Below are 26,729 nucleotides of genomic sequence, written 5' to 3'. Positions count from 1 at the left end.
TTAGAAGTGCTCTGGGGAGCTAAGGGCATTATTTACTGAACAGTTCTAAAATGGTTCCCTTCAGTGTCTTGTTACTGTTGTTGGCACTTTGTCTTTCCTAACCACCTAGTGAAATATGCTTTGTTTTATAGTAAAGTTGTATTAAAATGACCTTTCGGTCCCTGTAGATACAAAGAAAGCCATTTCTGAGCCCAGGAGCAACCATTTAACTACCTAAATGGCCTGTCACCATCTGTTTATTTTTGCCCCTTCCCTGTGCAGAGGTTTTATATGTATTCTCTGCCTGCTTCTTTTGTTTCTTCTTGATTATTTTAGCTCTTGGGTTGCCTTTGATTTTTATGTTGATGTAGGATGAATAAGTGAAAGACTTCTAATTTCTTTCATTATATTTCTTTCTCAAACTCTGGATGTTTATTGTCATTTGTAGTATGTTTTCATTTTTAAATATGCAAATAAGTCCTTTTAATTTAAAAAATGTTTTATTTATGGATTTCTAAATATGCAAATAAATAAAAATGGGAAGAAAAAGAGAGACAAGAAAAGACACTTTTGTAAAAATACTTTAAGTAATTTAAAAGACTATTGGCTAGTCTATATTTCTACTCTATAACTATGCCAGCTGAAAGACAAGTAAATAGACAGGCAGACACTCAGACAGAGACAGGCAGGTAGATATTTGTTATTTCAGCAAAAAGTGTATATCAGAACCAATATTTACTATTCTGATACTGAAGTGACAAAAATCTAATCCAAAAATTATCTGAAACTAAAATAAAAAATACCAATCTACCCAACACATAGTTCCTACCATGTGGTAGCATTATGGTAAGTGCTGTCAAAAAGAAATATACATAAGACATCTAAAACTCTACAATTTGTTTAGGTACAGAGTTATCTAGTAAATTGCACAAAGTAAATTACTATTAAAGTTATTTATTTCTTTAGTATATGGTGAAAGGTTAGGGTCTAGTTTCGTTCTCCTGCATACTGATATCCAGTTATCCCAGCACCATTTGCTGAAGAGGCAGTCTCTTCCCCAATGTATAGGCTTGGTGCCTTTGTCAAAGATCAGATGGCTGTAGGTGTATGGGTTGATTTCTGGATTCTCTATTCTGTTTCACCAACTCAAAATGGATTAAAGAATTAAATATACACCCTGAAAAAATAAAACTTCTTAAAGAAAACATAGGAGAAACACTTCAGGAAGTAGGACTGGACACAGACTTCATAAATACGACCCCCAAAGCACAGGCAACCAAAGGAAAAATAAACAAATGGGATTATATCAAACTAAAAAGCTTCTGCACAGCAAAAGAAACAATTAACAGAGTTAAAAGACAACTAACAGAATGGGAGAAAATATTTGCAAAATATACATCTGACAAATGATTAATATCCAGAATACACAAGGAACTCAAACAACTTTACAAGAAAAAAACAACCCAATTAAAAAATGGGCATAAGAGCTAAGTAGGCATTTCTCAAAGGAAGATATACGAATGGCCAGCAGACATATGAAAAAATGCTCAACATCACTCAGCATTTGGGAAATGCAAATCAAAACCACACTGAGATACCATCTCACCCCAGTTAGGATGGCTAAAATCCAAAAGACTCTGAACGATAAATGCTGGCGAGGTTGCGGAGAAAAGGGAACTCTCATACATTGTTGGTGGGACTGCAAAATGGTGCAGCCTCTATGGAAAATGGTATGGAGCTTCCTCAAACAATTGCAGATCTATCTACCATATGACCCAGCTATCCCACTACTGGGAATATACCCAGGGGAATGGAAATCATCGAGTTGAAGGTATACTTGTTCCCCAATGTTCATAGCAGCACTCTCTACAATAGCTAAGAGCTGGAACCAGCCCAAATGTCCATCATCAGATGAGTGGATACAGAAAATGTGGTATATCTACACAATGGAATACTACTGTGTTGTAAAAAAGAATGAAATACTGCCATTTGCAACAACGTGGATGGACCTAGAGAGAATTATATTAAGTGAAACAAGTCAGTCACAGAAAGAGAAATATCACATTTTCTCACTTATTTGTGGGAACTTAAAATAAATAAATAAATAAATAAATACACAAAAAAGGGGGGGGGGGAGGGAAGGAAGAAGGCACAACACTTACAATTCCTTGAAGTTGATATGACAAAAAACAGAAAGGACATTGTTGGGAGGGAGGGGGGAGAGGGAGGTTTCGGTAATGGGCCACAATAATCAACCACATTGAATATTGACAAAATAAAAGAAAAGAAAAGAAAAAAAAAGTTATTTATTTCTCCTTCTGTGTGAAATCATTTCCTTATCCTGTTGCAAAAAATAGCAATGCTATATAAATCTGGTATGAGGAGGGTTAGGGAGATTGGTCCAATTGTGTAAATGAAACTAAAACATTCCCATTTGCTCTTATGCTATATTTGTGCTCTGCATTAAGTGTATGGATTTATTGAAGTTTTAAGCTAGAAAAAAATCTAAAAGATCAACTAATTCAGTGATTCTCAAAGTGTGGTTCCTAAGACAACAAAAACTGCATCACCTCTTGATTCTGATACATGTTATAGCTGCTCTAGCCCAACTCCTTCTTCATCAAAGGAGAACATTAAAACCAGGAGAGGGGTTGGCCAGTGAGCTCAGTTGGTTGGAGAACAGTGTTGTGACACTAAGGTCAAGGGTTTGTGGCCAAAAAAAAAAAAAAAAGAGGTTAACAAGGTCACAGAGCTAGCTAAAAAGCTGCAGAAGATGAAGTTTAGTACATAGCAGGCACCCAGTTATACAGTTAGATCCATTGCATAATTGAAAGCATGAAATAACTAAATGTGAAACAATACAATTATATTTCTCATTTAAATTAATTCTGTGTTTTTGGTTAAACTTCATTATTCTCCTACCAGTAGCAGAGCAAAATTTGAAGCTGATTGGTAAGATCCCATGGTATAATGAAACAGCTGATAATGACAGGATGTATTCAGTCTTAGATTAGGTTCCAGTCCTGAGAGGATCCTTCAGTGTTATTAGGGAAGTGTATTTGTTTGCTTTGCCTTGGTCTGATTCTAATTTGAAACTGAATTCAAGAGGTGTTTTGTTTGTTGGAAGAAATTGGAGAAGACATGGAGCTAAGAAAACAAGAATGGCAAAGTGCCATTTTTCTAAGCAGTAATGAAAGGAGTATCTTTTGGTGTGAAGAAAATATTAGTGATCAGTGAAAAGATAAAATCCTGGTTTATCTGGTTGTACGTGAAATACATACATTCCTGCATCTTCAGTGTTCATTTTCCATTGGTTACTTCCTGTTTGAATACAAAATCCCCAGGGGAATATCACCTAAAGAAGAAACTTAACTCACTCTAGATCTTCATTTAATCTAGTGTGCTACTTTATTTTTTCCTTCACTGCAAAAGTTTTTTAATTCAAGAATTTTGTTTTATAACTATAAAAGTAATACAGATGAAAGTTGAATACTTGGGAAGCAATGAACACATCAAAGATAAAGCATCATTTTAATTTGAAATACCTCTAATTAATATTTGTTTTCAGACATGTTAATTTTTTACCCAAGTGACACAATGTGATATATATTGTTTGAGGCTTTTTTTTTTTTTTTTACTTATTAACAAATTATAATTTTTTTTTCATTTTAGTAAGTTTGTTTTGAAGGCATAATTGTAATGGGTGTTTAATATCCATTACATGAACATTTGCCAATCCCCTATTTTTAGACATTTAGTTCATTTCCAATTGTTCATTACTTTGCTAGTGATAACAAACATCCTTGTAGTATATAAATAAAATATTTGAGTAGTTTATCTCTAATAACATTCGTCACACAAAATATAAAAAATGAAATTAAGCAACATTACTGGGAATTTTTCTACACATTGAATTTTACATCAATTTTATTAATACAATTATTTCTTCGATTCCCAATTACTCTTCAACTCACCTAAAAATTGGAAACAGGCAAAACAGATTAGTAGGTATATTTCAGTGCAGTGTTGAGCTTGACTCTCTACTGATGAGGCAATTTACAAATTTATCAGATCAGAAGTTAACTTGTATATACTTGCTTGTTCAAATTGCAAATTATTTCTGTCTGGTGAAACTGATAATTCCAGAGGATAGAGTTCAAGTCTCTACTGGGCATTAACCAGTTTTGTATCCAACCCAGGATTCCTAACATCTATTTGTTAAGTTGCCTTCATATACCTACTTCTCGAACATCTTCCTTGTAATTAATGAATTAAATAAATTTTTTGATAGGAGTTCATTTTATTTTTACAAGTCATGATTTTATCTCTTTTAAAACTATACTTAAACTCTCTGCAATCTAGCATTTAACTCCCAGCATTCACAGTTACATTGCAAAGTAAGAATGTGTCTCTGTGTGTCAGTTGAAAAATGTGAGGTTTATACATATCTAATAAATTGTCCAATCTCACACAGTTACTGAGTGTTAGAACTAGAAATAGAAGACTGAACTTTTGCTCACTGCTCATGCTTCTCAGATTAGGCCAAATGACTAAGTGCTACAGTTTTCCAAAATCCAGAATAAATTAAAATGGCAAAGCTTCACTGTATTATTAATTTTATTGAAACATTTTGGAAAAATAAGTAATTTAAAATACTAATTTTATGCAACAAAATATTTTTGTAGTGAGTGAATAAAAAATTATATGAGTTTTTATGATTATTCATGAAATAAATTTGTTTTGAGCTGTATTCTCAAACTTCATGGCATTTTCTGTTATTGGGATACATAGGTGAAAAAATATTGAGAAACACTGTTGAGCTAAGGGCTTCTCCCCAACATAGGACAAATAACATATTAGTCCCATACATAATAAAACATAATTGTAGTATTTGGTGGAATAGGTTATTTTAATCCCAAAACATAATTATAATTCATATCAGAGTTACAATATGCAGGCCTGGCAAACTGTCTGGATTACTGCAAATTTTATGGTTCAACTGAGCCATATCATGTAGTTACCAATTAAGTAGCCTTTGCAAAGTGAATAAAACAGATATTATAAATTTAGAGAAGCATGACATAAGGGCAGATAATATCTACTCTGATAAACACAAAATTGTGATATTCAATAATATTTTTAATAAATAGTATTCCATATATATTTTCTTTCTCCCTAAGAAAACAGAAACCACAACCTGCTCCCATATGTATACTTGGTCATGTAGTACTAACCCAAGTTAGTCTATTTATAATATTTATACTGAACTCTCTTTCCTTGTAGAAGTTTAATTAAATATTTGCTTTTAAAACTCCATTTATTAAATAACTTTAATTAAATGCCTATAATATGCCAAAGAAATTTTAATGATTAATTTGTATGTGAACCACGTCATCAGAAAAGTATGCAGGTAAAAAAGAAATATAAACATGATATTTTAAATAGATGCCTTTTGTATTACATCAGTATTCATTTTTCTATAAAATTTATTCAAGGAGTTTTTATTCTTTCGTTCAGAGCAATTATTCTACTTATATTTAAAATTTTCATATGTGTAGCTAAACTATTTCAAGGAAAATAAAGGAAAAGGAACAAAATTTACCTTCTGATGTTAAACAACTAGAGAACTTTATATGAAATATATTAAATATTAGCTTTCAGACATTGGACAATTAGCAGCAGAAATCGTGCTAGCCTAGAGAAGAGGCACCTGTAAGGTGAGTCCTACAATTGAACCAGTTTAATATTTAGAGGTGTTTTCCAAGATGCATTGCAAAGATAAGAAATCTAAGAAAACCCAATGAAAGAGAAAAGATTAAAGTTTTGGGAGGTCAAGGTAACTAGTTTCTGTGGGACAGACTTACAGAGGTACAGAATCTACAGAGAGAGAGGTCTGGAGGGATTTTTGTAGGGCTCTTCTTTCTGCCTAGTACTGATCTGTGAATGCAAGAGAGGAAACTATCTGAGGCTATTGATGAACGACAGTAACTAGTTGGTGTAAAACTTCCCAGAGCTCACACAAGGTGAGAAATAGTTTCGGTTTCTAACACCCAAAATGAAAAGACATCATAATACACAAAGCATCAGGTAGAATAATCAGAGAGGTATCTGGTTATAGTAAGACTAACTTATCCCTAATCCAAATGCTTATCTGAACCTGTGGTTACAAATCTATTTTTTTTTTTTTTTTTTTTAATTTTATTTTGTCGATATACATTGTAGCTGATTATTGCTTCCCATCACCAAAACCTCCCTCCCTTCTCCCTCCCCCCCTCCCCCCCGACAATGTCCTTTCTGTTTGCTTGTTGTATCAACTTCAAATAATTGTGGTTGTTATATCTTCTTCGCCCCCCCGGTTTGTGTGTGTGTGTGTATGTGTGTGTGTGAATTTATATATTAATTTTTAGCTCCCTCCAATAAGTGAGAACATGTGGTATTTCTCTTTCTGTGCCTGACTTGTTTCACTTAATATAATTCTCTCAAGGTCCATCCATGTTGTTGCAAATGGCAGTATTTCATTCGTTTTTATAGCTGAGTAGTATTCCATTGTGTAGATGTACCACATTTTCCGTATCCACTCATCTGATGATGGGCATTTGGGCTGGTTCCAACTCTTGGCTATTGTAAAGAGTGCTGCGATGAACATTGGGGAACAGGTATACCTTCGACTTGATGATTTCCATTCCTCTGGGTATATTCCCAACAGTGGGATGGCTGGGTCGTATGGTAGATCTATTTGCAATTGTTTAAGGAACCTCCATACCATTTTCCATAGAGGCTGCACCATTTTGCAGTCCCACCAACAATGTATGAGAGTTCCTTTTTCTCCGCAGCCTCGCCAGCATTTATCGTTCACAGTCTTTTGGATTTTAGCCATCCTAACTGGGGTTAGATGGTATCTCAATGTGGTTTTGATTTGCATTTCCCGGATGCTGAGTGATGTTGAGCATTTTTTCATATGTCTGTTGGCCATTTGGATATCTTCCTTAGAGAAATGCCTACTTAGCTCTTTTGCCCATTTTTTAATTGGGTTGCTTGTTTTCTTCTTGTAAAGTTGTTTGAGTTCCTTATATATTCTGGATATTAATCCTTTGTCAGATGTATATTTTGCAAATATTTTCTCCCACTCTGTTGGTTGTCTTTTAACTCTTTTAATTGTTTCTTTTGCTGTGCAGAAGCTTTTTAGTTTGATATAATCCCATTTGTTTATTTTTCCTTTGGTTGCCCGTGCTTTTGGGGTCGTATTCATGAAGTCTGTGCCCAGTCCTATTTCCTGAAGTGTTTCTCCTATGTTTTCTTTAAGAAGTTTTATTGTCTCAGGGTGTATATTTAAATCCTTAATCCATTTTGAGTTGATTTTAGTATACGGTGAGAGGTATGGATCTAGTTTCATTCTCCTGCATATCGATATCCAGTTATCCCAGCACCACTTGCTGAAGAGGCAGTCCCTTCGCCACTGAATAGGCTTGGTGCCTTTGTCAAAGATCAGATGGCAGTAAGTGTGTGGGTTGATTTCTGGATTCTCTATTCTATTCCATTGGTCAGTGTGTCTGTTTTTATGCCAGTACCATACTGTTTTGGTTATTATAGCTTTGTAGTATAGCTTAAAGTCAGGTAGTGTTATGCCTCCAGCTTTATTTTTTTTGCTGAGCATTGCTTTGGCTATTCGTGGTCTTTTATTGTTCCATATAAATGTCTGAATAGTTTTTTCCATTTCTGAGAAAAATGTCTTTGGAATTTTGATGGGGATTGCATTGAATTTGTATATCACTTTGGGTAGTATGGACATTTTCACTATGTTGATTCTTCCAATACAAGAGCATGGAATATCTTTCCATCTTCTTGTATCCTCTCTAATTTCTCTCAGCAGTGGTTTGTAGTTCTCATTATAGAGATTTTTCACATCCTTGGTTAACTCAATTCCTAAGTATTTTATTTTTTTGGTGGCTATTGTAAATGGGCAGGCTTTCTTGATTTCTCCTTCTGCATGTTCACTATTGGAGAAAAGAAATGCTACTGATTTTTGTGTGTTGATTTTGTATCCTGCTACTGTGCTGAAATCATTTATCAATTCCAACAGTTTTTTTGTAGAGGTTAGGCTGTCCGATATATAGGATCATGTCATCTGCAAACAGGGACAGTTTGACTTCATCTTTTCCAATCTGGATGCCCTTTATTTCCTTCTCTTCTCTGATTGCTCTGGCTAGTACTTCCAACACTATGTTGAATAGAAGTGGTGAGAGTGGGCATCCTTGTCTAGTGCCTGTTCTTAAAGGAAAAGCTTTCAGCTTTTCCCCATTCAGGATGATATTGGCAGTGGGTTTGGCATATATGGCTTTACTTATGTTGAGATACTTTCCCTCTATACCTAACTTATAGAGGGTCTTTGTCATGAATGAGTGCTGAACTTTATCAAATGCTTTTTCAGCATCTATAGAGATGATCATATGGTCCTTGTGTTTGAGTTTATTAATATGGTGTATCACATTTATTGATTTGCGTATGTTGAACCAACCTTGCATCCCTGGGATGAATCCCACTTGATCGTGATGAATAATTTTTCGTATGTGTTGCTGTATTCTGTTTGCTAGTATTTTAGTGAGGATTTTTGCATCTATATTCATCAAGGATATCGGCCTGTAGTTTTCTTTTTTGGTTATATCTTTACCTGGTTTTGGTATCAGGATGATGTTTGCTTCATAGAATGAGTTTGGGAGATTTGCGTCCGTTTCAATCTTTTGGAATAGTTTGTAAAGAATCGGTGTCAATTCCTCTTTGAATGTTTGGTAAAATTCTGCTGTGAATCCATCTGGTCCTGGGCTTTTCTTTGTTGGGAGCCTTCTGATAACAGCTTCAATCTCCTTTATTGTTATTGGTCTGTTCAAATTTTCTACGTCTTCACGGTTCAGTTTTGGGAGCTTGTGTGTGTCCAGAAATTTATCCATTTCCTCCAGATTTTCAAATTTGTTGGCGTATAGTTGTTTATAGTAGTCTCGAATGATTCCTTGTATTTCAGATGAATCAGTTGTAATATCGCCTTTTTCATTTCTAATTTTTGTTATTTGAGTCTTCTCTCTTCTTTTTTTTGTTAGCCATGCTAATGGTTTGTCAATTTTATTTATCTTTTCAAAAAACCAACTTTTTGATTCGTTGATCTTTTGAATTGTTTTTTGGTTTTCAATTTCATTCAGTTCTGCTCTGATCTTAATGATTTCTTTCCGTCTGCTAACTTTAGGATTGGATTGTTCTTGTTTTTCTAGTTCTTTAAGGTGAAGTGTTAGGTTGTTCACTTGCCATCTTTCCATTCTTCTGAAGTGAGCATTTAATGCAATAAATTTTCCCCTCAATACTGCTTTTGCAGTATCCCACAGGTTTTGGTATGATGTATCATTGTTTTCATTAGTTTCAATAAACTTTTTGATTTCCTGCTTGATTTCTTCTTGGACCCATATGTCATTAAGTAGAATGCTGTTTAATTTCCATGTGTTTGTATAATTTCCAGAGTTTTGTTTGTTATTAATTTCTAGTTTTAATCCATTGTGGTCTGAGAAGATACATGGGATAATTCCAATTTTTTTGAATTTATTGAGACTTGATTTGTGACCTAATATGTGATCTATCCTGGAGAATGATCCATGTGCTGATGAGAAGAATGAATATTCTGAGGTTGTTGGGTGGAATGTTCTGTAGATATCTGCCAATTCCAATTGGTCTAGAGTCTTGTTTAGATCTTGTGTTTCTCTACTGATTCTTTGCCTAGATGATCTGTCTAATATTGACAGTGGAGTGTTCAGGTCCCCTGCTATTATGGTATTAGTGTCTATTACCTTCTTTAGGTCTAATAGAGTTTGTTTTATAAATCTGGCTGCTCCAACATTGGGTGCGTACATATTTATGATTGTTATGTCTTCTTGATGGATCAGTCCTTTTATCATTAAGTAGTGTCCCTCATTGTCTCTTTTTATGGTTTTTAGTTTAAAGTCTATTTTGTCAGATATAAGAATAGCCACTCCAGCTCGTTTTTCTTTTCTGTTTGCATGGTAAATCTTTTTCCATCCTTTCACTCTTAGTCTGTGTGAATCTTTATGGGTGAGGTGGGTCTCTTGTAGGCAGCATATAGTTGGGTCCTGCTTTTTGATCCAGTCAGCCAGTCTGTGTCTTTTAATTGGGGAATTTAAGCCTTTAACATTAAGAGTTGTTATTGAAAGGTGTTGATTTATTCCTAGCATTTTATTGGTTGTTTGGTTGTCTTAGGTGTCTTTTGTTCCTTGCTTTCTGATTTACTGTTTGGTTTCTTTGTTTGTTGGTTCCTTAGGTTGTAGATAGTGTTTTTGTTAGCTTGTTTTCTCTTCATGAATGCCATTTTTATTGTACTAGCGGGTTTAGATTTTTCTTAGGTTTTTATGGCAGTGGTAGTTATTTTTCAGGAACCAAACCCAGTACTCCCTTGAGGATTTCTTGTAAGGGTGGTCTTGTGGTAGTGAACTCCCGCAGTTTTTGTTTGTCTGAGAAATATACTATTTGCCCCTCATTTCGGAAGGATAGCCTTGCAGGGTAGAGTATTCTTGGCTGGCAATCTTTGTCTTTTAGTATTTTGAAAATATCATCCCATTCCTTTCTAGCTTTTAGGGTTTGTGATGAAAAGTCTGATGTTAACCTGATTGGGGCTCCCTTATAGGTGATTTGACGCTTCTCTCTTGCAGCTTTTAAGATTCTCTCTTTGTCTCTGAGTTTTGCCAATTTGACTATGACATGTCTTGGAGAAGGCCTTTTTGGGTTGAATACATTTGGAGATCGTTGAGCTTCCTGGATCTGAAGATCTGTGATTTTTCCTATACCTGGGAAGTTTTCTGCCACTATTTTGTTGAATATGTTTTCAATGGAATCTCCATTTTCCTCCCCTTCTGGAATACCCATGACTCGGATATTTGAGCGCTTGAGGTTGTCTGATATCTCTCTCAGATTTTCTTCCATGTCCTTGATTCTTTTTTCTTTCTTTTTGTCTGCTTGTGTTATTTCAAACAGCCCATCTTCAAGTTCAGAGGTTCTCTCTTCAACTTTGACAAGCCTGCTGGTTAAACTCTCCGTTGTGTTTTTTATTTCGCTGAATAACTTCTTCAGTTCAGCAAGTTCTGCTACATTTTTTTTCAGGACATTGATTTCCTTGTATATTTCCTCTTTCAGATCCTGTATACTTTTCCTCATTTCATCATGATGTCTAGCTGAGTTTTCTTGTATCTCATTCAGTTTCCTTAGAATTATCACTCGAAATTCCTTGTCAGTTATTTCAAGGGCTTCTTGTTCTATAGGATCTAGAGTATGAGATTTACTAACTTTTGGTGGTGTACTTTCTTGATTTTTTGTATTTCTGGTGTCTTTTTTTTGGTGTTTATTCATTGTGGCAGGGGGTTTCACAGTCCACCGGTTTGAGACTAATGACTAACTAGGATGTTGCTGTGGTTGCCAATTTGGTATGGCTCCCGCCGTGACTGCTCAGTTGGCCTCTAGTGTCTTGTGTGTGTGGTTGCCTCGGGTCTTGGGCTTCTCCGGGGATCCACCTTTCTGGTCAGCTTGTACTCTGCTGGGCTGGTGGATCACGCACCACAGGGTGTGTGATCTCTGTTGAGCTTTCACTTTCTGTACAGGACTTCTCCCCGTTCCGTGTGCTCTGGCCCAGGCTGTTAGATCGTGCAGTGGCGACCCCACCGGGTGTGTGGTTTCTGTCGAGTCTCCGCCTCCCTGGCCGCACGTCTCCCCCCTCTGTGCACACTGTGCTGGGCTGGGGTGTGTCTTCTGCACCCCTCGTCTATCAGCTGGGCCTTCAAGACCCTGCTCAGCACCGCCTCGCCCAGGAAGTCTACCAGGTTTCTGCTAGGCACAGACGACCGGTCTCTCTGGGTGCCTTTGTAGCACTGTGTAGATCTTTCTCGGGTCTTGTTCACCTTTGTATCCCCCCAGTATAAACCGAGTCTAGTGCCCGCCTGCAGCCTGCTCTCCGGCAGGTTCTAGCGGACCTGGGAACTCTCCTACCACACTATTCCCAACCAGAAATTCGTTAGGCTTTTTTCCAAACTGGTGGTCGCAGAGATGGTATCTGCCTCCCAGTAACAGGAAGTTTACCGGGGCCGGAGTCCAGGGTGTGGTGGAGTGACAGTCGGCCCGCCCGTACTTCCTAGCCCTCCCAAAACTGGTCGGGACGCCCCACACCCCCAGCCCTGCCAGAGAACCGCGGAGGGAGTGGGAGAGGAGGTCGGCCCGCAGGATCCAGAAAGCCCTGCGCCAGGCCAAGCAAATGGGCTCAGTGATGGCCGATCAGGGCGGAGCTGCCCGCACCTGGGAAAATGGAGGCAGCACTGGGGCAGTGAGTGGCCTGGTGGTGCAGGCGGGAGCCGCGTGGGCATTCACCCCCCGAACAGAGCTGTGCCAGGGATCACTCACAGTGCTGTGCCAGGTCGGGCGCTCGCTCTGTCTCTGGTTTGTTGCCTTCCGTGTTCTCGGCGCTGCCGCCTCGGGCTGTTCAGTCGCGGCGCCGCTCGGGCGCTCCCAGGAATCTTCTTTAATGCCGGCCTGAAACCTCGAATCCTGAATAGGGCAGCTGGCCGCCTTCAGTGCGGCCCCAGCCTCCGGGATCCTGGCTGCATCCACAGCAGCCCTGGCGCCGTGTTCCCTGTTTCAAGACTCACTTTTGCAGCTAAGAATCAGTTCTTTTCCTGCTCCGCACTTCAAAGCTGTTGCCTGTAAATGAGGCAGCCTCTCCTGCCGGGGGCAAAGTGGCGTTGAGCCCCCACGACCGGCCAGCAGCAGCAGTCCTCCCTTAAGAGATGGCGAGAGGAAGGTCCACAAGTTTCCCGGCTGCCTGAGGCCCAGTGGCCACCTTTTCCACCTCAGCTACTCCGCGCCAGCCGCCGCAGCCGCCGCCATCTTGAAACCCTCCTACAAATCTTGAAAGTAAGACTTGAGAGGATGCAAATAACTCAATGATATGCCAGGACAAAACCAAACTCTATTTAAAGGAATGCAGAAAAATTCCACAATCAATTATATGTAAAACTCACAACGTCCAATATTCAACTAAAAATTAAAAGGCTCTACAAAAGGCAGGAAAATATAACCCATTACCAAGATACAAATCAGTCAATAGAAACAGATCCAGAAATGACAGAGATAATAGAATTAGCAGGAAAGAACAGTAAAATAGCTATTATAAGTATATAAATATGCTACATACATTCAAAGGCAAACAGGAGCATGATGAGGCATAAAATAAAAATATTAAAAAGAACCAAATGAAGCATGTAGAGATAAAATATGCAATATCTGAAAATAAAATATGTATTAGAAGGAATTAAAATAAATTTAGACATTGCAGAAGAAAATAGCTGTAAATGTGAGACATAACAACTTGTGAAAAGGAAGCCATGTACATCAGTGTGAAACAGAGAACAAAAGCATCAGGGATCATTAAAAGAGGTAGAAGTATGGGTCAAGTCCCAAGGCAGAGAAGAGAAAAAGTGAGGTATAAAAATGGAAAGATGAATAACTAAAATTTTCCCAAATTTGATGGAAGCTATAAAAACCACAATTATAAGAAGCTTAACAAATCCACAGAAGAATAAAGCAAAGAATATCACATCAAGGCATATCATAATCAATTACAGAGAATTAGTAGTGATAAAAAATATTAAAAGTCTACAGAAAGAAAAACAGACATTACCTATAAGGAACAAAATTAAATGATAAGAGGTCCTTTTCAGAAATAACGTAACTGAGAAGTCAATAGAGGACATTCATAAACTAAATTAGAAAACAAACAAACAAATGAAAACTAGAAAATTTTTATGTAGAGAAAAGAAAAAAGAAAAAGCAAATAAGTTTTAGATGAAAAAAAAGTTTGAAAAATTATTATCAGTGACCTGTACTATAAGATATAGTAAAGAGGTTTTTCAGGGAGAAGAAAGTTATATCAAATGAAAATCTGGATCTGCCAAAGAATTCAAGAGAAACAAAAATGATTAATGTGGGTAACTACAAAAGACATTTTCTCATTTTTGACCACTTTAAAAGATAAATGACTGTTTAACACAAAAAAGATGTATAACAATGTATTATGAGTTTTATAACATCTATATCAGAAATATATATATGGAAAATGTTTGAGAACAGTCAAAAGTACATGGTTAAGAAAGAAAAGTTATTGTTGGAAGAGTCATATGGTATACATGAGTGGAATAGTCTTATTCCAAAGTAAGGTGTGACCACCGAAGGAAGAGGTATAGGGGGAAGGAAAGGGAGAAACAGAGGGAAAAGAAGGCCCAGACTAGAGAAAAAAACAATTAAAAAATTATGCAAATAATGGCAGTGAGAGAAGAAAAACAGACCAAAAATCACACTGAACAAACGGAAAGCAAATAGAAAAAATGGTAGTTTTAAATTATATCAATAAATATAAGTATAATTGGTTTAACACTCCAAATAAAAGCCAAGGATTGCAATATATAATTTTTTAAATGACCCAACCATATATTATCTACAAGAAACCCACCCTAATTTTGTTTACAAGGATGGGCTAAAAGTAAATGGCATGGACCCAAAGCAAGGTAACTTGTTAGCTTGCAAGGAGAAAAAAAGCACGGTAAGAGACAGGGAAAATTTTCAGACTCTTAGCAGTCCTTGTGAGGATCCACTTCCAATTGGCACATAACTGGCAATTTGGTATTGTTTTATGTGTGAGGCCTGTTTCTCCCTGCTACAGATTGAATATGTCCCCTCCAAATTCAGGAATTGCCACTGTGATAATATTTAGAGGTGGGGCCTTTAAGAACTGATTCGGCCACGAGGGTGGCTTCCTTGCATAAAAGGGGCTTCACGCACGTTCAGCTGTCTTGCCTTTCCACCTTCTGCCCTGTATGGACACAACGTTCAAAGATTTCGTCTTTAGCAGATAACGCAACCTGCCAGTACCTTGATTTTGTACTTCCCAGCCCCCAGAATGTGAGAAAATAAGTATCTGTTCTTTATAATATATCTTTAAACAAACATGTGACAGTTATTACAAATCAAATAAAATGATCTACTTTAAAGAAATTTGATTAAAACAACCTAAGAGGTTTTAAACTATTCACTGTATACCAATCACTTAAAACTTTCATTAAAATGAAATTTACTGAGCCTGAAAATAGATGTTCTGATTCTGCAAGTCTTGAGTGGGACCCTGGAATCTGAATTTTAAACCAACACCCTGAATATTCTAAAACAAGGGGCTCTCAAAACACTCACATTTAGAAACACTTGAACAGAATAACATTAATACTTAATAGAGCATTGTCTTAGAACATTCTTGGCAGTGCAAACTTTATATTACATTATAGAATAAGAAGACTATGCAATCAGAAACTTAACCCTTCAGGGCTTTTGAGTTATATTATTCAAGCACATTTGAAAAAGAATCTATTAGTACTAGGGTCATTTAATGTTTTCTAACGGCATGGACTCATTTTATATGGAAATTTTCTCTTTTATTATCTCCTCGGATCACTGTCATATGATTTATTTTTTCCTGTTTTACTGTTAATATTTATGGTGCACAACATGATATATTTATTTATTTATTTTTTTGGAGGCTGGCTGGATTGGGGATTGAAATCCTTGAACCTTTGACCTTGGTGTTACAAGGTAGTGCTGTAAACAACTGAACTAACCAACCAGCCAGCCCCGATTTTTTGATATCATATGTCGGGTCCGCCACCGGCCGACCCAAACAGCCCTAGCCTCATTCCTTTCGGTGGGCAAGGGAATGGCCTGGATTCCTCTTTCCCTCTGGTCCCCGTTGGGAGGAGATGGGGGAAGAGAGCCGTGAAGAGAGGTGAGCAAACCGCCAGCCCCAACCAGCCCGGTTAAAGGACACTCAGACGCGGCGGGGGTTCTATCAAGCAGTTCTGTTTATTATCACACAAGCACTTGCTTTTATAGGCAAATGGGGAAGGGAGGTTTTTACATAATCCTATCAGCTTAAAGGTCAAGAGAGCATGCATCCTGTCTCAATGCCTAGTTATTGCAACCACGCAGTGTTCACAGGTGCAGAAGCATGTATTTGGCCAATAAGGGCTAAGGCAAGGTTCCCGCAGACACCCCCACCCTACTTCCTCCCGGCGCCATCTTAGGCTGCCACATTAATACTCCCTTGTGGGCCCATAATGGCACTGCTTGTAATGGCACTTAAGGTGGTGTTAGTTTTTAAAGCCCGACATATTTCCCCTTTTTGTTTTAATAAGGCAGCTGGAGGCGGCTAACCTTCCCAGCCTCGCCTCCATTCCCTCTGGTGGCTGTGCCTGTCTTAGGTTGTTTCCCTCTGGAAATCTTACCCGCCATTGACTATCCAGCCAAACGGGGGTGGGGCAGAGCCTTACAGATTGGCGTTGATTTTTTAAAGGGCCATATTGACCCAAGGGCTGTCAGGGCTTTCATTGTGGGCCACCTCCTCTACCACCTGGGTGAGCATTACGAGAGAAGTGGTGTTGCGCCTTATAAGGGACACAACCTGGCCAATGGCGTAAGGCCCCAAGATGATTAAGACAAGGAAAATGGCTAGGGGGCCCGCCAGGGAGGACAGCAGGGTGGTGAGCCATGGGGAACTTGAAAGCCAGCTTTGGAACCAATTACTATTGGCTTCTCGCTCTTTTTTTGCTTTTCTAATCCTTCTCTAAGCTTAGCTAGGGAATCCTTGACCACTCCAGAGTGGTCGGCATAGAAGCAGCACTTTTCTTTGAGGGCGGCACATAATCCTCTTTGCTGTAAGAACAACAGGTCTAGTCCACGTCGACTCTGTAAAACAAATTCAAAAAGTGATGTTAGCAATTTTTTTAAATGTGATACAGACACCTCCAAGTGGCCAAGATCTATGTCCACTGCCTCCCTAAGGGAAGCTACCTGTTGATGTGCCAAGGCTATTCTGGCGGTCCCGGTACCCGCTCCAATAACTCCCAAGAGGGACCTGATGGCCACCGCAGCTGCCCCTGCGGCCCGCTTGTTTCGGGTCCGCTTATTTCGGGTTTTGGGGTGGTGAGATTTGCCACAGTGCTGCAAAAGGGTTTGTTGGTACCTATGCAGGAACCTTTGCCAAGGACCCGCGGGAAGGTGAGTCCGGGGTTGGTGGCATTGGGCAACACTACTGCTTGATTTATCTCTGCCTGCACATGGCACTCTTCTTTAAAGAAGGCGCAGAACTTGATAAACAAGTTTGGGGGGAGGACAGCATTACAGAGCATTTTCCAATCTTGGGTCGTGCAGGGTTGGTGCGCTAAGCCCTGGAGGATGGTTTCTGCCCATGGGGAATTGGGCCCATCCTCTGCGACAGCCTTTTTCAGCTCTTTAAGGTCATGAGCTTCCCAAGGGTACCAAGCGGCCGGCCTATTTCCACCGGGGGCTTTGTCAAATTTGGACCTATAGTCCTTTTTCCAATGTAATCCTTTTTTACATCAGGGGCAAGGTGTGGTAGGGGGTTTTTTGCCTTTAGCCTTGGGACGTTGGCTTTTAAAATGACCTTGTCTTCCACAACCAAAATATTGTCCCCTGAAGGGTGGGGAAGTATTGTTTCCTGAGGGGATCAGGGTGGTAAATGCCTTGAAGGCTTCGGTTAAGTTTTGTGTCTGAGCCTGCAAGGCTGAGGATAAAGTCCTGGCCTCGGCAACAGCCTTTTTTAGTTCTTTTACAACATTGACCGGATAGGCCTGAGGGGCTGCTTCCCCCCACGGGCTGCGGACGGCTGGGGGATCCCAGCGAGCCATGATAGGAAAAACCTGCGGCTCTGCCGGGGATGTTTTTAAAGGTGGGCTAGCCTCCTCCACTTCTTCAGGTGCCCCCTTCTCTCCTTCAGCTAGGCTCTGGTGGGGTGAGTATGCCGGGAGAGGAGGGTATAGGGTAGGGGCATAGGTATCACTCAGTGGCTCGGGCCTTGCATTGGCAGCTTTGTTTCCTTTTTTCTCTCCTCATCAAACTGTGCCCAATCCCTTTCTGCCACTTCCTGATGCTCGGGACAGAACTTTAGAGCCTTGCAGGCTGTCTCGTCAGATATTTCTAGGCCTCTGCTTTTTAACATGTACTTTAGAGCCTTGCAGGCTGTCTCGTCACTCTTTCCACACACACCTCCCATGTTGCCCCATGAGGAAGGGACAAAGGGAGCAACAGGGCAGAGAAGTGCAGGGACTTCCCCCTGTTATGGCACTCACCCTGACATGCAGGCAGATTACTTCACAGCGACTACCCAGTTGCGGGGGCCACTGCACTGGTTGATCACCCTTTGTCGACCTTCTTTCAGGACCGAGCAGCCAGGGGCCTCACTTGCTCACATTTCACCCACGAGTTTTAAAAAACGCCTCACAAGGGACACCACTCTGTCGGGTCCGCCGCCGGCCGACCAGAACAGCCCTAGCCTCGTTCCTTTCGGTGGGCGAGCGAATGGCCTGGATTCTTCTTTCCCTCCTGTCCCCTTTGGAAGGAGACGGGGGAAGAGAGCTGTGAAGAGAGGTGAGCACAGCCACTGGCCCCAACCAGCCCGGTTAAAGGACACTCAGATGTGTCGAGCAGTTCCGTTTATTATCACACAAGCATTTGCTTTTAAAGGCAAATGGGGAAGGGAGGTTTTTACATAATCCTATCAGCTTAAAGGTCAAGGGCATGCATCCTGTCTCAATGCCTAGTTATTGCAATCACGCAGTGTTCACAAGCACAGAAGCACGTATTTGGCCAATAAGGGCTAAGGCAAGGTTCCTGCAGACACTCCCACCCTCCTTCCTCCCGGTGCCCATCTTAGGCTGCCACGTTAATACGCCCTTGTGGCCCCATAATGGCACTGCTTGTAATGTCACTTAAGGTGGCATTAGTTTTTAAAGCCCGACAATCATATACATAGTGAAATGATTACTACAGTCAAGAAAACTAATATATCCATCGCCTTACATAGTTACTTTTTATATCTGTGTGTATGTGTGATAAGAACACCTAAACTCTACTTAGTAAATTTCCAGTATACAATATTATTAACTATAGTCCTCATGCTGCAAATTAGATATATTAGATCTCTGGACTTATTCATTTTACAAAACTGCAACTTTGTACCCTTTGACCAACATCTCCACATTTCCTCTCCATCTCCACCAGCAGTAACTACCAGCCCACAGGTATATGAAAAGGTGTTCAACATCATTAATCACCAGAGAAATGCACATCAAAACCACAATGAGTAATCACCTCACACCTGTTAGCATGGCTGTTATCAAAATGTCAAGAGATAGCAAATGTTGGTGAGGGTGTGAAGAAAAGGGAACCCTTGTACACTGTTGGTGAGAATGTAAATTAGTAACAGCCATTATGAAAAACAGTATGGGGATTCCTCAACAAAAATAAAAATAAAACTACCGTATGATCCAACAATCTCCCTTCTGGGTATATATCCAAAGGAAATGAAATCAGCACCACATAGAGACATCTGCTTTACCACGTTTGTTGCAGCATTATTCACAATAGCCTAATATGGAAACAACTAAATAATCCATCTACAGATGAATGGATAAATAATTTGTGATATATATTACACATTCTATATATATGTGTTTGTATATATGTATATATGCATGTGTGTATTACATATAATGGAATATTATTCAGCCTTTAAAAGTAAGGAGATCCTGACATTCAAATTGGATGAACCTAAAAGACATTATGCTGAGTGAAATAAACCAGACACAGGAAAAAAAATACTGCATGATCTCACTTGGATATGGAATTTAGAGAAAAAAGTCAAATACCTAGAAACATGTTTTTTCTTTGTCTTCTCTGATTTAAGGATTTCTCTTACATAAAAATTTTAAAGGTTTTTCCCCCTATTCTTCTTTTATACCATAATTTAAGTCATAATAATTTATTTAGAATCCTTTCTAGAAAGCAATTAACTTGAAACTCTTTTGTCTGAATCTGATACCAAATCAAAGTAGTCTAACTTTCACACAAATTTAATTACTAATAAATCAATATTATGCACTTAAATCTAATTATAGCACAAGAGTCAGGGCTCTAATGAAAAAAAGATCTCCTGGCTAATCAGGAATTTAGTTAAGTTGCATTAAAACTGGCAGATTCTTAGTCCTGACTTTAGTCCTGACCTTGAGAAAGTACAGGAAAACTGACAAAGAAAATTAATCATAGTCAAAATAGTCACTGTAATTGTATATCAGGTGTATGTACCACCATATTTTTTCTAACAGATTCTCAGTTTACAGTCAGACTTTCTTTCACCTTACCTCCAGCTAGGACTTATGCCTAGAGAGAAAATTTATCTTTTCAAGACTTAGGTTATCATCAGAAGATAAACTTGTATAACTGCTATTGTTGTACTGCATCAATAATATATTGTTAATTCAAATACTTCCTATTGCTTTTCCTTATCTGTGATCTTCTGGGGAAACAGATGTTCAACTTCATCTGCATAATGAGTCATAGTATATTTGAAACAGATTATTATTACCATTTAACTGTGTAATGTTGACAATTGTACGCATTGTCAACAATCTTAAACTGCTAGAATTTAACAACAAATAAGAATCAGTTGTGTGTTTTGAATACACATAATGTTTTGAGGCATCTAGTTTAAGCAGTAGATTATTGATAGTTGTGTGGATTTGAATCTAAGAAACAACACCCTGAAGGCACATAGTCCCCTGTTTTCCTTCCCACAGCAAATCATTATTGCCTAGTGCTTAGTGCACTGTTAGTTTCCTGAAGAATTCTTGTCCATTGTGAAAGCAAAATCAATATGACTCTTTCCCTTCAAACTATTTCTAATGCCTCCATGGAGGTATAATCTCGCTCCGCTGATATATCTATAAGTTACACACACACATTGAATGCTGTCTTTACAGGTGCCAACTTTTGATTAAATTTTTTCCCATTGGTCTCTGTAGAGAAATATAAGCTTCAAGAGAGCAACGGTGCTTGTCTTGGCTAGCAAGGCACTGCCTAGGACATGGTAAGTTTTCAATGATTTTTGTTATTGTAATCTTTGAGTCATCTTACCATTTGCCATCAATACATGTTATTCTTCCTTTTCCCCCCTCATAATTTTTTGTTTTGTTTTGTCTGTGAGAATTGTTTTTTCCAGTCTGCAAAAGTGCTAGTTCTCAATTGCTCCTTAGCGTGGTTTTAAAAACCCTGCTGTGAGCTGGCTGGGTAGCTCTGTTGGTTAGAGGGTGGTGCTGATAACACCGAGGTCTTACTGGCCAGCAAACAAATGAACAAACCCTGTTATGCACTGTTTCAATTATTATATCACCTAAAAAACCATTTTTGTTCACAATCCTTCTTCAGAAAGGCTATCAATACAAACAACACTAATATCTCACAGTCTCCAAAAACACTGAACGTTAGAGATACACCTATTATTATTTTCGTATTATCACAATTATTTCACTTTTGGCAGGTGAGAAAACTAAGGTATGAAGTGTTTTAGACTAACCACATATAACTAAGGTAGGTCTAAAACTAAACATTTCTTGCTTAACTTTTAGTTCAGGTCAGTTTTGTTTGACACATCAGTGGGCATTTGTATTAGTATTCTGTATTTCTTTTTAAGAAGTTAGAATAACAATTTGGTTATTCAGTGAATTATTTCCAAACTGCTAAATACCCGCTTATTTTAACACATTGGTTTTGCTAAATTTCATAATTCTTTGATGGGTCATTGTGACCATGGAAAGTTGAGTACCCTATACTTCTGCAATAGTATTTAACAGAATAACATAAGCATGTGTTTAATTTCAATCAAGGCACAATTATCCTCATCCACTGTTACTTTACCTTTTCTGCTAACCTCTTTCTAACTGGTTTCTTTACTGATTTCCTTTTCAAAAAACATTTTCCTCTCCAGTAGGATGGGGATATTGTAGTAATAAGTCCAGACATGTGCTAACCCTCCCAACTCACACCACTCTTGGAACAGAACTCTAATATTTACTACAAGCGTACCTATCCTGATGCAGCAGCAAGAATTATAGCTTTAACAAAGTTCTCATGACTTTGTTTCCTTTGGATACAGCTCTTGCCATAGATGGATATATAGATAATACATACATATGCAGAGATATGATATAGCTGTGTTTGTGTATGTATGTGTGTGACATCGATGTAAATGCAGATCTAATGCTGCATTTGATATTATAGGGTTGTACTGATTCCACTTAATCTTTGTTCTGAGGATCCATTTATTTACAAATATTTTTTGATTGTCTTCTGTGTATCAAGCCCTATGATATGCACTGAGGACAGAAAAATACAATTGCTTAATTCTCTGTTTTACAAAGGTGGGAGAAATATACATCAAATAACCAATAAATAAATATATATTTGAAAATTATTAAAAGGTGCTAAGAAAAATTAGAATTGTATGAGAGAGAATTAGAGGGTAACTTAATTAGACTGAGAGGCTTCTTTGAAGAAGTAACATTTAAGCTGACACCTGAGGGATATAACCCAGTTGAACAGCAGATAAGAGGATCTTTCAGACCATGGATGCAGCCTGCTTGAAGTCCCTGAAGAAGGGAAGAACTTGGCATTTTACAGGAGCAATAAGAAAGACCTTTGTCTGGAATACAGTGTCGAGGTGATGGTGGGTGGGTGGTATTTGTTGGGCTGGCAGGAGATGAAACTTAAGAAAAGATAGACCCTGTAGGACTCTGTAGGCTACATTTAAGATTTGGGATTTTTATCTAAAATACAGTAGAAAGGTATTGAACTGTTTAGAGCAGAAAAATAGCATGATCTATCTTTTGAGAAAATATTGATGACAAATCAAGAAAATGTAGTGCTCAATTAAATACAGTGAATAATAAGGGAAATACAAGTTAGGAAGTAACTGTTTTTACAGAGGTATGGAATAGGAGACAAATACTTGACAATTGAAACGTATCTATTGGGAATAAAATAGTTGGATTTTGGTGTTGGATATTGCTTTAGCTTCCCTTTAGTTTGAGAAAGATTTCTGATTAGCTGAAGTCAAAAGAAACCAATAATAATCGTACCTACAGGGTGAATGAAAGGAAAGCCATTCATACGTGTAGGCTGCATCCCAATCTGGGAAGAAATTGCATAGTCATTATTTGCAGAAAGGAATTTGGTGAGATATATTTGCTGTCTGATATTCACCTTCTCTCTCAGATTCTTCTGGAAATAAAAATTGTAGCCAGATATTGAAGACTCCTTGATAAGATGCACACTTAAAATTAAAATCATTAATCTGCTACAAGTACAGATATCCTTACTCTACAAAAGTAAACACAATTTAATCATTTTATTGGTAATGTATTAAAAATTATGAGGAGATGGTTTTTGGTGACATAAATTGTCTTCTCTGGTTATTTCTTCCACAAATATGCTTAAGTCGCAACTAGTTTAAAAAATTCTATTTCTTTCCATTTCAATTGCTTTATCAACTTTACTTTGGTGTTGTTGTGACCTTTTTAAAAGAAATAGCTTAAACTCACTGTTTAACATCATGAAAAAAGGTTCTTCCCTATTATTACCTGTAAAATTATCATTAAAGATCACTAATCACTTCCTACCTGCCAAATACAACAGCCTTTTCTATGTCATAAAACATTTCACCTCTACAACATCAAATCTTCTGTATTCTTTAAACTTTCTCTTTTGATATATGCTAAATGTTCTAACCAACTTCTTTTAATCCATTTTTTTCCTCCACAAATTCCTTAAATTTCAGCAAGTAAGTATTTCTCACCGAGCACTTCCGTGGTGGCAGTCCCATCCATTCTACAGCTTCGAATGTCCTCTTATATTGATAGCTCCCCTATTTGCATCTACCAATAGATTGATTTGCCAACCTGCTTCCCACTCACCAAAATCTGTCCAAGTCAGGATTTAGTATTTTCCCTCGTTTCTTGTCTCAGCTAAAGACCATATCTTTCTCCCAGTATCATGGGCTCCTTCTTCTTTAAGCCTATGTTTTAAATTAGCTGCCATAACCTCACAATTCTTTATGGGCTGTGAACTTCTCTTCTCCCCTGCCATTGATACTGCGTAAATGGATTCCCTAACTGATCACCTTGTCCACAACTTGCACTTTTGATTTCATTTAAATACCTTTTGTATATTTTTTTCAATTATTGGTGACTGATAGCACTCCCTTTGTCAAACACCTGCTTAGAAAAATATATTCCAAATCCTTCACATGAACTTCAAAGAAGTTGTGGTCCAAATATAATCTACCTTCCCAGGGTCATCTGTCAATATACTTTTCACACACCGTGTTCTGCATCCCCAAGTGATCTTGGCATTTTTAGAACACACTAGATATCTCTCTGGTTCCTTTCTTAGGTTGGATGCCTTAAAAGCAGAGACCAACACTATTGTGAAAGTGATTTATTAAGGGAGTCCTCTCAGAAGGACTGTGAGAGAAATGATAATAATCCATTGCTCCTTATTTGTCTTTAGAGAACATATGGCTTTTTATCAGCATCGAGCATTTATTTTCTTCTATCTTCTTTTATAATGAGTTATTTATATGTGGTGACATCCTTGGGTGCAGTTTTTTTTTTTTTTTTTTTTTTTGCTGTTGTTGTTCATTATTTTTATATTCATTTCTCTATAGCTTCTAGCAAAAAGCACTATTACATAGTCAGAATTTTTAAAATAATATTTCTTGAATTGAATTGCCAGTAAAAATGACTATTTTACAGGAAATCTTAAGAGTAGTCATCTTTCTTTGGAATAAAAAGCCATTATATATTTTATATTTCAATGTCCCATTTATGGTTATGAATTTAAACCCTTCTTTTGTATTTCATGTCAGACCTTTAAAAAACCATAATTAGTTTTTATCACTGAAATGCTATTTGGTATTGTTCCAGGATTAATTATATTAGCCATTCTTTTTTTTTTCTTTCTATAGCAAAACTGAAAACCATTAGACATAAAACTCATTGAACTAGAGTGAGCCTCAGGAGGTCACCTTAGCCCAAGTCCTAAATGAATCTGAAGACTGTTCTCAAATCATTCAAAAAAGCAGCTGTCCACTTGTTCCATTTAGTTTTTTAAAGAACAAGCTAGCGTTCCAATATCTCATAACCTGTATAGGCTCTCTTCCTACTCAGACAAAAATACAGTGAGTATTTTTTCTGCTTTCTGGGCCTTGGCTCCCTCTGCCTTGATATTATGATTAAAAGAAAATCTATTTTCATATATCTTTTTCAATTGCCAATTTTTAAAAATTGTATATTAGCTTTCCTTCCCCCTTGATTTTAGAAAAAGCAGCTTAAAGTGAATTATTTAACTTGTATTACTAAACTTTTTAAACCTGAGATAATTACTTGAGATTGTCGTGCAGTTGTGAGAAGTAATACTCTCTCCCCTATTTTTGCCCAGTGGTATCTTGAAAACTGTAGTACAATATTACAACCAGAACATTCACATTGACCCAGTCAAAATACAGAAATTATCCCTTATATTGCCCTTTTAAAGTCACACTCATTTCCCTCCTGCCTCACCCATAGCTCTGTGCAACCACGAACAAGAATACTGAATGCATGGAATCGAATAACGTAAAACTCTTGGATTGGCTTTTTCACTTGGCATAATTGCCTTGACATTTATACAGCTTCTTGAAGCTATCAGCAAAGTGTTCTTTTTAACTGCTAAATTTCATTATACGGATACGTGACTGTTTATTTAACCATTCCCCCAATAAAGGACATGTACGTTGTTTCCACTTTGGGTTATTACAAATGAAATCTACTATAAACATTCATAAAGAGGTTTTTGTATGAAGATGAATCTTCATTTTGGGAGATAAAAGCCTAGAAGTGTAATTGCTGGGTCCCATGGTAATTGCTTATCTAGATTTTTTTTTTTTTAAGAAACTTCCAAATGTTTTTCCAGAGTGACCATTTTACATAGTCACCAGCAATGTATACATGATTAAGGTTCCCTACATTCTTGACAACATTTGATGTGGTCACTATTTTTTATACTAGACATTCTTATAGGTGTGTAATGGTATTTCATTATTGTTTTAATTTGCATTTCTCTAATGGCCAGTGATGTTGAAGATCTTTTTACATGTTTATTTGTATATGTTTATTCTCTTCACTGAAACGTCTCTTCACATATTTATCCCATTTTCTAATGGTATTGCCTTTTTGCTGTTGAGTTTTTATAGCTTGCTTTTCATGTATTCTGCGTAATAGTTCTTTGTGAAATATGTGATTTGCAAATATTTTCCATCACTCTATAGCTTGCCTTTTCATTTTCTTAATAAGGTTTTTACATAGCAAAGCTTTAAATTTTGGTGAAGTCCAATTTGCCAGTGTTTCATTTTATGGACCATGCTTTTGTGTGGTCTAATAACTCTTGCCCAGCCCTAAATTCTGAACATATTTTTCCTTTTATTTTCTAAAAGTTTACAGTTTTACATTTTACACTTAATTTCATGATTCATTTTGAGTTAATTTTTGTATAAGGTGTGAGACTTAAGCCAGGGTTTGTCTTTTCTCTATCATTCTTTCTTTCCCTCTCTTTTTCCTTTTATTTTTTGTCTATAAGTATCCAATTATTCCAGCACCATTTATTGAAAAGGCGATCCTTCCTCCATTTAATTGCTTTTCCACCTTTATTTAAATCAGTTGAGCACATTCATATGGATCCATTTCTGGATTTCCTGCTCCATTTCATTGATCTATGTGTCTAGCCCT

The sequence above is a fragment of the Cynocephalus volans genome, chromosome 9 (genome assembly GCF_027409185.1).
Source record: "Cynocephalus volans isolate mCynVol1 chromosome 9, mCynVol1.pri, whole genome shotgun sequence".
Classification (NCBI taxonomy): Eukaryota; Metazoa; Chordata; class Mammalia; order Dermoptera; family Cynocephalidae; genus Cynocephalus; species Cynocephalus volans.
This window is presented reverse-complemented; position numbering follows the sequence as displayed.